The sequence below is a fragment of the Pseudopipra pipra genome, chromosome 3 (assembly GCF_036250125.1).
Source record: "Pseudopipra pipra isolate bDixPip1 chromosome 3, bDixPip1.hap1, whole genome shotgun sequence".
Lineage (NCBI taxonomy): Eukaryota > Metazoa > Chordata > Aves > Passeriformes > Pipridae > Pseudopipra > Pseudopipra pipra.
In genome coordinates, this window is record NC_087551.1 from 57,740,228 (window position 1) to 57,752,607 (window position 12,380).

The window sequence follows — 12,380 nt, forward strand, 5'->3', positions numbered from 1 at the left end:
AACCCCCTCCCACACACACAAAACCCCAACAACAGCAAGATTTTTTAAAGCTCTTTATATCAAAGTTAAAACCAAACCAAACCATTACAAAGAAGTTATGACATAGTATTGCAAGTAAACTGTGATTTTGTCAGGAAAATAACATACTCTGTCATCAGTTCTCCTTCCTACTAGAGGACATTGGCATTCAATATCAGCAGCTCAGGTCAAAAAGAGGTAGCACAATATGATCAGCACTATCGGGGCAAGAAATAGATTTTATGAAATCTCTAAGGGTTCTTTGTCTTCTTCTTCCTGTGGTATGTAATGTCAGCTTATTTAGGAACAGAGGTTCCCTTCTATTTTTACAGTTCTGCAGACAATACAGAACAAGGGTTTCAAAACTCTTTGAGGGAAGTGGTAATTGAAATGTTCTCTGTCATGTAGCACTCTTGTGCAATGTGAGCCTTTAGCATTCTTTACCAGCCACAGTTGGTAATTTTTGCAGACTCTTTTGTATTCTCTATAATTGAAGAGACGACCATGATCACCTAGTCCATCTTTGTGCACAGTGTGACCACTTCTTAATTTCTGCATTACACTTCATAGTTTCTGCATTCATCCTAGAACTTCTGTTAAGCTATGGTCTATTTCCAAGAAAGATTCGTGCTCTTGATTTCATATCAAGTGCCAAACATCCTGTCTGTTTTCTGCATAATTTGTTCTGACAGGATATATTGCTAAGAAATATATAGATAACTTTTTTGCATTGCATCTGTTTAGAAAGTTTCCCTGTGACTATCTATCTTCTATCAGAAACCTCTTCCATATCTAGGGAGACCACAATTTGCCTTCTGTCAGATAAACTGTACTAACTGACTTGGTTTGGTTTCTTTTTACCGGGAGTAATTTCCAGATCTCAAATTATTCTTTCCTCAATGCTCTACAATTTTTAAGCAATCTAGGCAGCATAAATATTCACAAGATTGAAGTATCTACCTAATTATGGTATGGTCATAGCATAATATCCATTCTATGTCCGGTGTTCTCCTGCTTATGCATTCCAGAGTTAGAGATATGCTCTCTGATATACAGCTTGCTATTGGGAGCTCACAAAAAATCAGCATCCTAAGTAAAACCAAAAGTCCATCCAGTCCGTATCCTCATGATGGCACTTAGGAAAGGGCATGTAGAAGCTCAGAATAGGGTATGTGAACACATAGGGTGTGTGATACAGGGCACATACAGAGAGACCCTCTTTTTGATAATACAGCCTAGACCTGGCAAAGTACCTCCACAGCAAACTCAGCAGTTAAGTTTTCCTCATCAATCCGTTACTGGCACCATGTGACGCTAAATAGGTAAAAGTGTGACAGCAATGCCTTTTTATTCACACCATAAGCAACTTGATATACACTTTGCCAACTGTAATTGATTTGAAGGAAAAGCAAGAAAATATTTGATATTGTTACTTTAAGAAGCATAGCAGCATTCTGCACATCTTCCTCACAAACATGCTGTACTTCTGAAGTCACAGCTGGACACAGAGGAAGTGCTTTTTTGATTTTTTTCCTCTTAAATTTGAACTTTATTTTTTTCCCTATAAAAATACAAAGACATTTGGGTACAGTTTTGCTAGAAGTAGAAAATTACCACAGGTAGATAAAACTCCTCACCATGAGCATATGCCCCAAAACATAAGTTCAATGATAACGTTTCTAGATTTTCCTGAATGCAAACTACATTCAGTTGATGGCCTCAGTCTGTTCTCATACAGAGTTTTGCTTTGACTCTAGACGGAACCAGTGCTACTAAATTTAAGGAGAAGCTAGCAAGTCAAAAGGTCAGACCTGCAAAGCTCAGTTTGATCTGTTAGTACTTACCAGCAGGATAAATCTATGAATTTACCCACTGACTGCTCTCCTATAGAATTATTATTATGTATATTAATAGTAAGACTCTGGCTCGGACAAAACAGAAAGCAAGTGATGTGAAATTAAAACAAAATAAGGTTGCTGTAATTTCAGCCAAACATACGTTTACCTTCAGAAGACCATACAGATGGGATCTTATTAGTCTTCCAGGTTTGAGAACAGAATCTATTTCTTGAGAATGTTTATATGTTATTAAAATAATGACACTGTAGTCAATCAACTAAAATGTGATGTAAAACCGCTGTGTTAGATTAAGCAGTCCTTCAGTGCTTAGCTTGCAGATTTTACTATGTTAAAAATGCACATTAGTGAAGTAGCTACATCCTTTTCTCCCTGCATGTGTTCTTTTAATGCAAAATTCAAGGATATCCAGCTGTAGACAGAAATGTAATTCAGTCAGTGGGTTTTTCACTGCCTTTCAAACACAGATTTGATTTCTTCCACAGTTACTACACAACATATATGCTAACGATAGCACCTATTAGTTCCTCTCATTAGAAAGAGGGGAAACTGAGGAAGTGCTGGAATGTTAGCTGTAAAAAGTCATTTGACAAGGCCAGCAGCAGGACTAGAAATTGAACCCTGGCTCCCAAGTCTTGGCCAGTGCTTTCATATTTCCCTTCTTCTTGTACCTCCTTTACTCTCTAAATCAGGCTATTTCTTTTCTATTTAGATGCATTACAAATGCTGCAATGCTAGAATTCCAGCTTTAAGTACTCCCTCAATCCATAGGAAGTATCGTATCACGTACAAATAGTTCTCCAGTTTGATCCGACAAATGCCTCTGGGGGCACAGGTAGAAAGACACATAATGACGTGTTCAGCACACACTCACTCAGCAGCCTCAGATTTCACAGCAGGGCTTACAAATCCTTCTAAGACTAAATGGAACAGACTGCTGAAACACTCAGTCTTTCGTGACAGTGCAGGAAGACGGGATGTTAATTCGCAGAGTCTTAGTGCTAAGGGAAACAAATTCGACTTCCTTGTGCACTTGTAGCTAGTGGTGCGTGGCTGGTTAGCAGAATGATCTTGAACAAGTGGCTGTAGCAGCAAAACAGCCCCAGAGAAAGAGTCACTAGTAGGGGCAAGATGCTTCAGCTGTACACCAGGCATGTTTCACGTAAAGAGGGAAGGTTTATATTAGACATAAGGAAGAAATTCTTTACTGTGAGGGTGGTGAAGTACTGGAACAGGTTGTCCAGAGTTGTGGATGCCCCTCTCTGGAAGTGTTCAAGGCCAGGTTGTATACAGCTTTGAGCAATCTCGTCTTGTGGAAGGTGTCCCTGCCCATGGCAGGGGATTGGAACTAGGTAAACTTCAAGGTCCCTTCCAACCCAAACCATTCTGTGATTCCCCAACCATAACATTCCTTAGCACAGGTACATCTTGTAAGGCAAACATATGCAGGTATTCTTCCCAAGAATGCCAAGGCAGTGGAAGGATTTAAAAAAAGGTTTATTTCAGATGCAAGGACCACTTTTTTATAATGTGGTGCGCATTGGGCATCCAGGGAAAAAAGGCAAGTTCCCGCCCCCTCATGGCCCCTTTTATCCTCTCTGTTTCTCCTCTGCCTTCCCAAGACCTCTGTGCATGTCTGTTAGGGCTATCTCTCTCCTCTCACATATCAGAGAGAGAGACTGAGAACTTCTCCTGCTATGCAGGGTCGGAGGAAAGCATTGAAACTGCCTTTGAGAAAGAGTTACCATTTAAGCAGAAAGCCTTCCTAGTGAAAACCAAGTTCCTAACTTTCCATTACAATTTCTTTCAAAGTTGTATCTATCCCTACAATCTAAACAACTACTGCTGGAGATTAAAAACAAACATGTTCCAGACATGAGGGCTGGAACATGAGCCCCTTGGACGTGAAGAAACAAAAATGGGACTACTGTATTTGTCACACATGTCAAAGCAATGGGCTTTTGGAGCAAAAGGGGGAAACCATGGGGACTGGGTGTGACAGAAGATGCTGTGCAGGCTGGTAGCTGTGGAGGAGCATGATGGAAGCTGGAGGGATTGAGAAGCAGTGCTGTGTGGATGAGTTGCCTGTACTGCAGTGGGGATGAGGAGATCAAGTTAGATGAAAGGAGGGCTAATGAGCAAAAACCCCTGTAATCCTTGATAAATCTGTGATCCCAAAGTCTCTGACTTTGAAGGTCTCAGAGTCACCAGGTACCCCTTCACTTTGTAGTCAGATTCACCTAGGAATTGGCATATTAACATTTGACACCGCTTCAGAGGGACTTGTTATCCATTTCTCCATATTAAAGCATTATTTATCCTTTCCCTTGAACTTACAACACATGCAAGACTAAAGCAGGAAACCAACAAAGATATCTACAGGTCTTCTCCCTTAAATTTTCTTACCAGACTGTGGCCGACATTCCCGATCTCTGAGGAAAAAAAACCCACAAGCAAAGCACAAAACCCAACAAACCAACACCACTTTGACTGCTTACTCTCTTTTTACAGGTCATACCAGCAAGTTAGCTTTTTTACTTACACACTTGGGCAGCTCTTAAAATCCCATAAAAGTTTCTGTTCTGCACTCTTGCCTCTGGAAGCATGAAGTGTTTCAGTCAATACCCTTCTAGCTGTTTTTTTCTTAATTCTTCTGTGCACCCGAGACTGGCCTGGGTGTTACTGTGTTAACATTCCTTGTTGGTTCTCTAGCAGACTCTTCACAGCTTCCTCGGAAATAATTCTGTTTGTCCTGAAGATCATACATTAGACTGGCAGCCATGAATTTGAAAATCACAGGAAATCCACATCATTTGTCAAGTTCATAAGGAAAAGAAAGCAGACATTGTGGCCAGTCATAGCAACAGCCACACAGAGACACATAGGAAAAGGCAGAGGCCCCTTCACCATAGCCACCCACTTCTGTTTATCCCCCAAGATACATTCACATAGCAAAGCCTTTGCTATGAGAATTTTGTCTGCAAAACAGATCACTCAGTCATGTGTTCAGACAGGTAAAGAAGGGTAGTTACTAGGTTTACATTCATTTTCCTCTGCAAATATGTGTTAGTCTGTATGGTGGTTTCAATCATTATATTTTGCCTGCTTGCCTCCCTTTTCCACCAACAGATGTCAGGACTACAGCTCTTGGGGCATATATTATGACCACTCATTTAAATACAGAAACAATTGAATAACCTACTTTATGATAGAGGATTAAATCTAGTAATCTACTTTTTATGCTTTGAAACATATAAATAGCTAACATTTGTTTTCCAGCAGAAAGCTTCATACCTGTAAGTGTCAGCACAAAGAATAGCATTCAGCTTCGTGACTCAAGTCACTGATCTTTCAGAAAAGCAGCAACTGGATAGGCAAAAGCTTGTTTATAATTTCTGCCTCTTGAAAAAATACACACTTCCTCTTTCGTCAAAATCATTCAAAGACTTGGCAATGAACACAGTCCTCTGCTACATCTCTGCTTTTAAAAACTAAGTAATTATTTCTGGCTCCCTTTTAGACCCACTCCCCATTTCCCGTAACCTACAGCTTTATTCATGTGTTGTCAGCCAAAGACAACCCCCTCCCAGCCACAGCAGGCACAGCACAAACACCTCATGCTCTCCTCTTCAAAACTCTGCGGTATACAGTGCGTTGCAAATATATGAAGGCTGGGCTTGCAGCACATGGTGAAACATCTCAGCACATAGGCTGCCATAGAAAAAAAAATATTAAAAACTACAGACACATTTTTTGGCCTTCATCCAGAAACTACAAAAGTTAACAGAAGGTACAGGAACCATTTTGCAGCCAAAAATTGCTGATGAACTTCATTGGCCAAAAGTATCTTCATTGACAAAGAAAATCCTGTGAAAGGCAGTCTCTTCATAAGAACTTTAATGTCACAGCTTAAAATCTGAGTGGGCTTTCATTACATGTCTTAACATTTATCAAATTTTGCTCAAAATGCATAACATCAGGAGAAAAAGGATGAAAATGCAAAAAGGAGCATTTTTTGCTTCTTACCATATTATTAGTGTTGTGAAACCAATATAAAAATGAAGATTTCATCCTTGATCTGTAACACAAAAACAAAGTTCACATTTACTTTATGTTAACAAGATCCACAGTGTTGGAAGTGCTGTCTTGGGTCTTCATTGTTTATTCATACCTGCTCTTATTTACTGAACACACTGTTACTCCTTTTGATTCTTGCAGAATCTTACAGTGATTTTGGTTTCCTTTAGGAGTAAAAAATGAAGATTGAGCCACGGTTACTTTTCTAAGAGAACCTGAACATTTTAAGAAGCAAACAAGAAGAAGAAAGGTATTTTTTATTACAGACAAGCTGTTTCCAAAGCGCTGCTCTTCCTAGAATGTTCTTGGTCATTGTTTTATTCCCTATTAATTATTTCTTCCGTAGATAGTTAGAGGGTTTTTTCTACTTTTCCTTCCTGTTCTCCACGTGCTTCTGAGTATTGTTTTCTGCCACGTGCCCCTTACTACCACGTTCACAAAGCTCAGCTTCTGACTTGTATAGTGGCCTGTGTTTGAGCAGTAGCTCTGACTGTTTCAGCTATAAAAGGTGTGCATATCCTTGGTGCACAACTACAGTTGTGTCCGCCAGCTGCAGTGAAGTTTTGGAGTTTATAGAAAGTTGCTCCACAAAATAAAATGCACTGGAATGCAAAAGCTGTTGTTTCACTTATCACATTCCGATGGTGTTACATCTACAGTACACACAGCCCTTTGTGATCTCTGGCTCCCACTGTCTCTCCTGGAAAAGTGATTATTAGCTCTGCAACTGAACATCAGTAGTTTAGAGAAAAAGCAATAAGAAAATGTACCTGTATAGTCTGGACAAACCATACGTGTCTGGTCCTGGCAGCTTTACACTTTTTAGAGGAGTGGTTTTATCTTTACACATCATTTCTGAGATCCTCCTGTTGTTTGAAAATAGATTCTTTCACATGGTGTGCAAGAGGCTGATCCCCACATAGAGCTGAGGTATTTGATTTATTTACAGTTCTATGTAGAAAGAGATGTTGGGTGGCAAATCCACAAAGTCATCACAATGACTATCAAAACTTTTCACTATTTATACATTTTAGCAAACAAATGCATTAATATTCATTGTCTACAAGTTACCTAGTTCTCTTATTAGTGTTCTACCTTCTACTGGTCAAATTATTTCGTCGCTTCTTATGCTGATTAGTGCACATGCTCAGTCTTTCCCTTCTTTTGAGTCCGTGGGTTTCTTGAGCTGGTGGGCTGTGAGTTGGTGGTCATGATCTCCCCATCAGAATTACCTTTTATCCAGTTGGAGCTGATTTCAGCACAGTTTCTGAGCTGGCTTTGTTAGTTTCTTTCTTGCCTTGGGAATTTGTGATAATCCACCCTTAAGGAGAAGGATTTCTGCCAAATGTCCTTATTTCCTGTAAATTTGGTATTCTTTGTGTTCGCTATCAGTAGTACATCCTTCTTCCCAAGATTTGTTAACTTCCTGCTTGGTCTGAGATCATTGAAGCACATCAAGCCCTAAACCTTAACAAGGAAATTCTACCGCCAAATAATTTATTTTTCCAACATCACTTCCTGTTTTTTGACATATGCATGACGTTGAACTCCTTGGCTTTATCTGATTCTCCTCCCAGTAACAGAAAACCACCACAAGTTTCATGCTGTTCTTCAGGGAAAAAAATAAAGAACTGTAGAAAAATTTATTGTGAGGAAAAATTCAGGAAAACTAAATCACACAAACTACTAATTGGTTGGTTAGTTGCCTGTTTGTTGAATAGCAATAACTTACAATAGAATAAGCAATAGAATTACTTACATCCTACATGCTGTGTAAGTTTGTTACAGATCAGTCTCATGCACAATTAATTGTCTTACAAAATCTAAACCATTCTTGACATCTTTGTTTTTACAACTAATTTCTTAATTGATACAGTGTATGTATACATTCATTTATTCATCTTGCTATGTCAGAATTGTGCCAGATCTTTGAACTATCTAGTCTGTGTGCAGCTCTGCTGAGCATTTTGTTTCAGTACACTTAAAAATTAAACCCATGGCCAGTACAAATCAGAAAGACTCCTTATTAAATCCAGTGGGTTTTTTTCTCCTTTCATCAGGTTTTATTTCTTTTTTGGCACTACTATTTCAAAGAATTGTCAGAAGATTTTTTTCTCTTATGGGGGTGTAGTTTGATTTTTGTCCTACAAAACTTTTTTTAAAAAAAAGGGTTGAAGGATATCAATTATACACTTTACAAGAAAAACAAGTTCTCAAATACAATATTCTTAGCAGCTAATACATTCTTCCAGAACACTTTTCACTGCTATAGCAGGTAGTGTTGTCAAGTAATTATTTATAACATAAATAACCTTTATTATAACTAACCACATTTTAATTCCCATTACTCTTAACTGGAAACTGTTCCAAGCTTTAATCTTGTGAATATCAGAAACCTTCTTCGAATTTTCAGCCTTAATTCTGGCAGGAACATTTTCTATTTCTTGATTTTGTGTAAATTTTATTTTTTGGTTTAAAAAACATGAAAATATTTACAGAGAGGAGCTTTTCTTTCAGCCTTTTCTTTTATCAGACTGGACAAGACAAGCACTTTTAGCCCCTCCTCAGATGAGAGGATACCACTTTCAACTGTTGATCAGAATAGCTCCTTTCAGCCCCTGTTCCTGACTGCATTGTCCTCTTGGGAGACATGAGCAGCCCAGTGCAATGCTGCAGAACGCATCTATCTGCTTCCTCAAGTGCTGGAATTGCTATTTCCCTCTTTCTACTGAATTCAACACATTTACACTTTATTAGCCTGATAGCTGATAAAAACCATCTGATATCATTGTCCACAGTCTTGTTAATTAGCACACAGCTCAGTAACAGCAAGTTTCCCAACAAAAGAAATTATTGGATAGAATAAAGACCATGTACTCATTGTGGCTTCAGTCGATGCGCCAGTTTCCTAACCCACCTCTAATTTATCAAATATTAGTAGTTATTTTTAAACAACAGAAGCATAAGCCCAACAAATTATACCTAACAAAAGGTTAAGGTAACAAAAAAATTGTTGATAAATTTGGAATGGTGGGTGCATATGTAAAAGATATTAAAAAAATTAATTGAAAACTAGTGTCTGTCATTTGAGATTTCTCTGAGGCTATCCATCAGCAACACATGTCCTTAGACAAGCCTAACAGTATCTGGGCTCAGGAATACCCCTTTTCCTGAACTGAGGCATATCCCATCTCAACTTCACCTAAGGGTAAAATCATAACACTGTGCACAAATGAGTATCTGAAAATCCTCATTTTCCTCTTCTTGTTGCTGGTCAACTGTACAACACCTATTGCAATAGTTGTTTAATTCTCTTTGGATATTTGTGAAAAAGAAACAAAAGCTTGGCTAGTACCAGTATACACATTGGCATTTTAATATCTTGATGTTTCTATTTGACCCCACCTTCTTCCTCTGTTACTCTTTTCAGTTACAGTTTATTTGGCCTCCTCCCTTTTCAGATAATTGAGCTTGCTTTAGCAAACTCATATTCATATAACAAAATTTTTTGACCAGTAGAATTAACAAAGCCTGGTTTCCTATGGATTTACATTGCTGATTCCCAAGTCCCATTCTCACATCCTGTCTCCTACAATACCCTCACTACGCAAAACCAGCACTTCAAATGGCTGATGTGAGTTACACACCTACTGCTTGGCTCAGCACTCCACAGTCACTCAGATATCATGTTCTTGTGGTTGTTGCCAAAGAGAATATATTGCATACCTCGCTCTGACTGGAAAATGTTTCTTAGATTACTTTTAAATTAAAATAAAGGGGCCTCCGACGAAGTAAGAATATCAGCAAAATCGCAACAAATATAAGCGTAGATAAATTTGTTTGAATTCACTCAGTCAGGAGGATTGAAAAATACCTTATGGTTCTCACTTTTTTTTGCATAAAATATCTTATTCTGTAAAATGTGTATTGTCAAAAGTATTGGCTGGATCAGACCCAGAGGAAGCTTCCAGCAGCTTCTCACAGAAGACATCCCTGTAGCACCCTTGCTACCAAAACTTTGCCACACAAACCCAACTCACCTCTTAACCAAAAAGGTAGATTAGTCTCATTCCTGTAACAATGCTATTTTTGCCAAGCAAGGTGGTTAGCCTTTTACTCAGACGTGTATCTGGGGATATGACTAGCAACCATACTAACACAAAGGAAGGTTTGTGCTTAAACTTAACATATAAAGCACAACAGACTACAGTATAAGGAGACAAAAAGCAAAACAAATCAACAAACGCCCACCTCCCAAATGCAGTAACTGTCTCTAAGTTACTGTCTCAAAGTTTTCTCTTTTCTTAAGGGTCTCAGAACATTCAAATATAGTTAAGAAAGCGAGAAGCTCCTGTTTTTTTCTTCTTTTACCTTATTCACAGATCCAACTAAATTTACGCCCTCTCCTTTACTTGATGAATGTTAATTACTTTTTCTCTATCCCAAACCATCAGAGCATACCTGTCCCAGTCTGACAGTAGTCTGGCTGCCATGCAAAAGCTGGTCTGCATTACTGCCCATTATGCTAGTTTTGTCTCAGGGTGCATATCAGATCAGCCATGCATTAGACAAACAGAAGTAAGAGAGCATAAGAGGTCATCTGCCAGTGCAGCAGCTACAGCTGAGCAGCCGTCATGCTGAAAACGCTGCAGCTTTTTAGAGACTTTCTCATCAGCACAGAACCCCATCTTTCTAATCTATCCATGCTGCCTTTCTCTCTTTGTTTTCTTTCCCCTTACGATTCTAGCAGGTACCTTCCTCAGCCTCATTTAAACCTGTTGTCTTTGATTTGATGTTTGACTTATAAGTAGAGTTCACTGTTGCTGGAGAGGCAGCCACCCTAGTTAGCTGCCACCAGACTAGTAAAGCAATTGGTGATACCACAAGTTTCACAGTGCTTTATTTATCTTCTTCCTTTAGGATTCAGTTAATTACAAGGTTAATTACAAGGTTAATTACAGGATATGCAGCATGGGCATTTAAAAGAGCTCTAATCCTAGGATAGAGATAATTTCCTGAGTAGTGAGACATTTTCTTTCTCCTCTGGAGTGAATGACAGAAGTTTCTGATAAGAGCACAGCTTAGATTGCTTCAAGGCTCATTGACTCAGTTCTGTGGCTCCTGGAACTGTGAATTTGGACAGAATGGGTAGCTGAGGAGAATAAAAATGTGCATAAATTTGAAATGACTGTTAGAGAGTTAGGAATGACACTCCTGGAAGATCAAAATGCATATTTTTGCCATGAGTCTGTATGAAAAGATCAGTGAACTTCCTGAAAGATTAATGGGATGTATAGAAGCAAAATGTTTACTAATGAGCACTTTTTTATTTCATTTCTTTTGCGGGGAGAGGTGGTGTCTGATTGCTTTTGCCTTTTGAAGGTGAACACAGGTAGTGCTTTTAATCACAGAGAAAAGTTCTGGTTAGCGATAACTTCTTTGTGTCTGTGATTTCTATTTATGATGACATTTAAGGAAAAGGCGGCACAAAGACTGTCACAGTGAATCAAAGAAGCAGGCATTTCAGACTAAGTGAAGCAAAAGTCCTGTACCTACTTCTGCAAGGATAGCAAAAATGCTGCTGCATGTGCATGTGAAGGCACAATAACTGTGACACAACTAAGTGATAGCTAAAAAAGCAAGCAAACAAGCAAGCAAAAGGCTGTGGAAACTTGTTCCACAACGTGTGAAGCTGTTTATCTCGTCAGGACCTTTTCTGACAGAAAGACACATGATCACCGCTTGGGCTGCACATGGGAAGAAGTGCAAAGGAGGAAGTTAAGAGATGCTTTACATAATGGCAATTTTTTTTCTTTTCCAGTGTGTAACAAGACAAGGAAAAACTTTATCAAGTTTGCAATGTTTTAGTGGGGATGAACTCCACTGACTGCACAGAGGTTCTGGTGGCACAGGCAGCAGGTGTGCCAGGAACAGCTCTCATAACTGGAATTACATTTACTTCTTCCATACAAATCCAGTTTAATTTTTATTCATTGCCTTCACCTTTCATGTTTTGTCAAGTCTGTGCAGTATTATCGTAAAAAACCCACAACCTTATTAAGCTCTGTTTATGTGACAACTACAGGCTGTTAGCCTTTGATACGACTGTTAGAACACCTAACCTCTATCCAGGGCTAGTGATTCCTTGTTCCTACTTAGTTTTGTGCAAAATATAATTTCAGTCATAGAGTCACAGAATCACGTAGATTGAAAAAGACCCTTAAGATCAAATGAAACAGTACCAAGTCCACCACTAAACCATGTCCCTAAGTGCCACATCTGCACTTCTTTTATGTATCTCCAGGGATGGTGGTTCAAACACTTCCCTGGGAAGCCTGTTCTAATGTTCGGTAACCCCCCTAATGTAGAAATTTTTCCTAATATCCAACCTAAACCTCCTCTGATGCGATTTGAGGCCATTTCCTCTCG